The sequence below is a fragment of the Hylobates moloch genome, unplaced genomic scaffold (genome assembly GCF_009828535.3).
Source record: "Hylobates moloch isolate HMO894 unplaced genomic scaffold, HMol_V3 SCAFFOLD_11, whole genome shotgun sequence".
In the NCBI taxonomy this organism is placed as follows: domain Eukaryota; kingdom Metazoa; phylum Chordata; class Mammalia; order Primates; family Hylobatidae; genus Hylobates; species Hylobates moloch.
The window spans coordinates 87,465,387-87,471,032 of NW_026652286.1; the positions used below are offsets into that span (position 1 = coordinate 87,465,387).

A 5,646-nucleotide genomic window follows, 5' to 3' on the forward strand; every position below is an offset into this window, starting at 1 on the left:
GAGGCAGCAGCCTAATGTGGCAGAGGACTGGGTGCCACAGGTTCAGGAGGGCAAGGGAGCTGCTTGGTTGTGCCTTGGCTTCTCTTCACATTGTCCTTGGTGGACGTTTGCCCGTTCTGTTGTCATTGTGCGCACCTGATATGAATCAGAGGTGACCATTAGAGCCATTGAATGCATATGGGCAGAGAAAGTTTATAACAGTCACAGACTTTGCTTCTCCAGGCCTAATGGACAATCTGCAGAAGCAGCTGTTGCCAGCCTCGTGCACTCACCTGGACCAGGCACTCAGCCTGCTTCTAGAGGCTGTGGTGATGAGGGTCAGGCCACAGGGTGAGTGTCGTGCGGTTCCTCTGAAGCAGTTTCCTGGTCATGTTCAGAGGCTGGGAGCCTTGAGAGGTGAGTGGGCCCTGAGCGGGTATGGTACTTTGGCTAGTGTACAGGGCCCCTGAAGACCCTGTCCTGATTCTCCTCCATCAGCCTTTCTTAGGCCTACAGCCTCCTAACACTTGCTTGGTTCCCATTATCATGCTGTTATGCTTCTTTCAAACCCAGCTCAAGTTCCTGGACATTTATCCTTCAGTCTGCAGGTGAACATGGACAGTGTTTGCTGCACTGGCTGGGGCACAGTTGGGGTTGTCTCTGACCTCTGCAATGATCAAGTCTTGGTTCTTTTCTTACCTATCGGCGGCATTTAATGATTTAATGCTATCTCCCCCTTGAAACCGTTTCACTTGTTTCTAGGGAGGCTGCTTCTGTAGTGTTCTGTTTTAAGAACCCCTTCAGGAAAATAAAGTCAGAGCAGTGCAAGTAGAATGAATGGTTTCTTATGAATATATTCACCAGTTGGCATGGAGGGCCCTGAGCTGTTGGATCTGAGCAGCACACTGCATATTAACAGAGGGGCAACTCAGCTAGGGGAAGACCCATTACAGGGAGAGAGTCTCACCTGAGTCCAGCCCGAGCCTTCTGAATCCCTTGATGTATCTGAAGGCCTGCTTCTCTATAAAGCAAGTGTTTCCTCTGAAGTTAACAACAAACATTTTGCTTTTTCTGCTCTTCATATGGGTCGGGGTAGCACAGGCCACATGTTCGGGTTCATACCTTAGAAAGCTTCTGGGTCAAAAGCTGCAGTGTCCAATTCAGTAGCCACTTGCCTTGTGTGGCTGCTAAACACTTGAAATGTAGCTGGTGCAAATGCAGATGCACTCTAAGTGTAAAGTGATCACCAGATTTCAAAGCAAAAACCACCGAATATAAAATATCTCAATAATCTTTATGTTGATGTTGTGTTGAAATGATTATAGGTTGAATGTATTAAGTTAAATAAAATATGTTATCAGAATTAATTTAACTTATTTCCTTATACTTTTAAAATAGATTTACTAGGAAATTTCAAATTACTTGTCTGGGTTACATTTCTGTTTTTAATGCATTCAGGTCCAGGCACGGTTGAGGTCATGATTTTGTACGGAGGCCACTCTCAGAGATGGTTTAGGAGGATCTGATAAAGGGCTTCTTATTCTCTAGAGAGCAGTTACCCCTTTTTTCCCTTGGGTGATGAGCAGAAGCGACACCTTGACCCAGATGAACTTGATGAGATAGATCCCATTGTTAAGTTGGTTACCCTTACTCAATCAGCTGCCTGCAGTCCTAGCCTATAGGAAATCCCCTGCTCCTGCCCCCACATACACCTTTTCCTTTCCCCCAGGAGTTCTCTCACCTTCAGCAGGATGTTGAGATGACCCCTCTGAAGACCATCCTGGAGGCTGCGGGTTGTGAGTGTACTGAGATCTGATTGATGGCGATTAGTGTTCATGTGGGATCGTCTGGTTTGGCTTATTCAGGTTTTCTTTCTTCTGTTTTTTTTTTTTTTTTAATATTCAAATCAGCCTCTGCTGCTCTGTGTGCCTCAGGGAGCAATACATGATCCTTCAGAGCAGGACCATAATGGAATGACAAGGAGCATACTTTAGTGATGGAGCAAATCACAAAACCTGTCTCTGCCTGATCATCCATGTTGGTGAGTTTGTAACTATATGGATACAACCTGCTGCTGTTTCTTGTCAGGACTATGCCCCATTTCTGGATCCTCTCTGTTAGAGAAAGGGAGCCTGAACACACCTGCATTGAAATTAAAGGAGTCAGAGGAGGTGAGGTGAATAAAGGCATGTGGAGGATTAGCTGAGGAGAATTCAGAGAGAATGGAAAATACAGAAGAAAGAGACGGTGATGATTTTAATAGCTTTGGGGAATTGACTCTGGGTCAGGCACTGTGCCCAGTGTTTTAGTATTGATATTATTTTATTTACTTCTTATACTAATCCCTGAGGCAGGTAGTAAAATTATCCCATTTTATAGATGAAAAAACTGGAACAGAGAGAGGATAAATAATCTGTCAAAATCATAACAATGGCCAGTGGCAGGAGGAGGATTTGAGCATGGGTCTCAGTCTGGAGCATGTGTCTTTAGTTACTGTATTCTACTGCCCACAGATAGAAATAGAACAGGGGAATGTAAGTGGGAAGGAGAAAGGCACATCAAAAGGAAAACAAACAGAAAAAGAGTAAAACAAGGGTGCACTAGAAATGTGAGTTGTGATGTTTGACTTGAAAGAGATGAGTTTAAAAAGAGGGGGAAGTAAAAAGGAAATTGGAAAGAAAATGGAGTCTCAACCTTTTCTTCATACATCTAGAAGACTCTTATTCTCACATTTACCAGAAAATTCCTATTTGATATGGTTTGACTCTGTGTCCCCACCCAAATCTCATCTTGAATTGTAATCCCCACATATCGAGGGAGGGACCTGATGGGAGGTGACTGGATCATGGGAGCAGTTTCCCCCATGCTGTTCTCATGATAATGAGGGAGTTCTCATGAGATCTAATGGTTTTATAAGCATCTGGCATTTCCCCTGCTCACTGTCTCTTGGCTGCTGCCATGTAATACATGCCTGCTTCCCCTTCCACCATGACGGTAAGTATCCTGAGGTCTTTGCAGCCATGTGGAACTGTGAGTCAATTAAACCACTTTAAAAAAAAAATAAATTACCCAGTCTCAGGGAAGTTATTTATAGCAATGTGAAAATGAACTAATACACTATTTAAATTTAACTTCCTCATAGAGTTTAGGGAGCTCCGTTTTTGGTACATGTGTACATGGTGACAAAATGTGGGCAGAGACAAAACGTACCTTTGATGTTAACTCCAAGCCAAGACCCTAAGATATCCTGGTTTTCTTGCTAAGGATTCCTCACAGATCCCTGAAAGAATGCACAGACTCAGAGATGCCACTAAAGAGGTCAGCAGTGCTGCATATGAGCATTGCTATGCTGTACACTGTTTTTGGCTTGGAATGGCATTTTCACCAAGTTTAGATAGAATAACAAAACCAAGGCAGTACCTCCTATAAACATACATGTGTACAGTTTAACAAACAAAGGATTGTTCTTTGTTGTGAGATTATTTCTAAGTTGGGGTATTGAAGTGCCACTTCTTATAAATGATAGAAGCACGTGCTAGCTTTTAAAATGTCATTTAGCAACAAAAAAAATGAAAGCTCTTTCTCAAAAACAAAATGTTGAGAAAAAAGGAACTTGCAGGATTTAAATGGTATGAAACTATGCATATAAAGTTTGAAAACCTTCAAAACATTACCATATTGTGCTGCTTACATACATATGTGGTAAAATTTTAATTTCATTCATAATAATGATTAACATCAAAATTCATGGTAGTGGATGCCTCTGGTAGGGAGGAGGAGAGGAACTGGATTGGAGACGGTAACCAGGGAGCTTATTTTTATTTGTAAAATTGTATTTCTTAAACTGAGCAGTCAGCACATGGAAATTCAGTTCATCTTTTCACGAACTATACTGAAAGTTTGCAATACACTGAAAAATTTACAAGGAAGGAGTGAAGGAAGTTAGAAGAGAAGGGGAAAGTAAAGAAGGAGAGAGGAAGGAAAGGATGAAGAGAAGGGAGGAATGATCACATTTTATTAATCCAAGGTGTGGAGAGTACAGTTAGAAGCAATGTCAAAAACACCAAGATGCATTTTGGGCAGGAAGAGGGAGAAAAACTGAAGGTTAAGTCATATGGCAAAATTTGCTGAGGAATTCAGAAGGAAAGACCCTTGAGATGAGATTTATATTTGTGTACAGCTGCAAATTCCCTGAGCATGCTCTAGCTGTATCCCCAAATCTAAGTTACCTTCATACGGAGATAGATTTACCTTGGCCTGCCTGGACAGGTGGATTTTCAAATGAAACCACTCTTTTGACTAGTGCAGTGCATGAGAAAACACTTCTTAGCTTTACAAAGTGTCTGGTGGGGGTGGGTGTCACAAAAATGATCCTGGCAACTAGTACAAGCACTGATTCTGAAAATGATGTATGTTTTTCCTTCAAACACAAAAACCGTAATGTGAATTCTGTGATAGGTAAGCATGCAAGAAGGAAGGACATATGGAATCACAAGCAATGTGGTAGCCTTGGTGCTCTTCACTAATCTTTTGTGTGCACAGAACTGAACCTTCTCCTATTTTGCTTCAAGTTCTTCTCAGCTGTCATCTCTGTGTACCTCAGAATTTATCAATAATGCCTTCTAGAGAAGAGGAAAATCATAAACTAAGAAACTTTCTGTTTCCTTTTAGAAAATAAAATGTCAAACCGGTTGGAGAGAATAGCAGCAACAATCATGCCCTATCAGTTGAGACCATTATGGTCTCCATTGGACAGATGAGGAAACTGAAGGCCAAAGAGGACAAGTAAATTTCTCAGGGTCACCTGAAGGGTGAGCCAGTAATCTGAGACTTAATTCCAGGTCTGTAGAATTCTTCCACTGGATCCTAACTGCCACCTGCTGCCATCAGAGTGACTCACGTTCCAGTGAGGTTCTCATCCCTCACCCCTGAGTGGACTGCAGAATGGAAATTTCTTTCCTTGTACTCCACAAGAATGAATAAAGCCATGGGGCTGCAACATATTGATGTTGAAACCATGATATTCACTTCTGCCCTATAATGAGCAATGTAATAGCCAGTAACCAGTGTGTCCACATCTGCTTTTTAAAGTAACATTGTCAGCCTTTATATATTGTTTTTGCCATCTATTTTTCCCACCACTAGACCAGTCCTTTGCAGAGTTTTTAAGCCTCAACGGCAAAAGGCTATGCTAAGTGAAGATACTCTTTGCCCTTATTGCCATATTTTAAGTCACTCCAAAGTCTTCTACTAGCTCAAGCAGAAACTTAATCCTCCTCCATTGCACACTCCCACCACCACCAAAAGGTCCTGTTGGTAATCATCCCCAAATGGATGCCTCAAGTATGCCTCTGAACCAGTCTGTTGACCTCACTGTGTCTACCTCTTCCACCCCTCTCTGCTTTGGTTGACAAGCAATTCTTGCAAAGCTACTTGAGGGAGTATTGCTGTGGCTTCCATGGCTTTTTTTTTTAACCCTCCACGTAATATTGCCTTCAGAAATGGTTATTGTTTTATGATAACAAACCTAATGATCCTTAGGGTGCCATAGTAGTGCTAGGCTTTAGGTAGAGTCTGGGAATTTTTTGAGACTCTGTACTGTGTTTTTTCACTTGAACCCAGGAGCAGCAGCGTTTGTGTCCATGGTTCATAAAAATACATTGCCCA

General features: G+C 42.1%; 1 long non-coding RNA gene across 1 annotated transcript in view; it reads left to right on the plus strand.

The window, feature by feature from the left end:
* The first annotated feature begins 1,896 nt into the window (after window positions 1-1,896).
* The window catches only part of LOC116476495 (uncharacterized), a 17,080-nt gene continuing 13,330 nt past the window's right edge, over window positions 1,897-5,646 (plus strand). The window contains exons 1-2 of the long non-coding RNA XR_004250220.1: window positions 1,897-2,020; window positions 4,651-4,764. This is a non-coding gene — a long non-coding RNA (uncharacterized LOC116476495). The remainder of the gene's footprint in view (window positions 2,021-4,650; window positions 4,765-5,646) is intronic.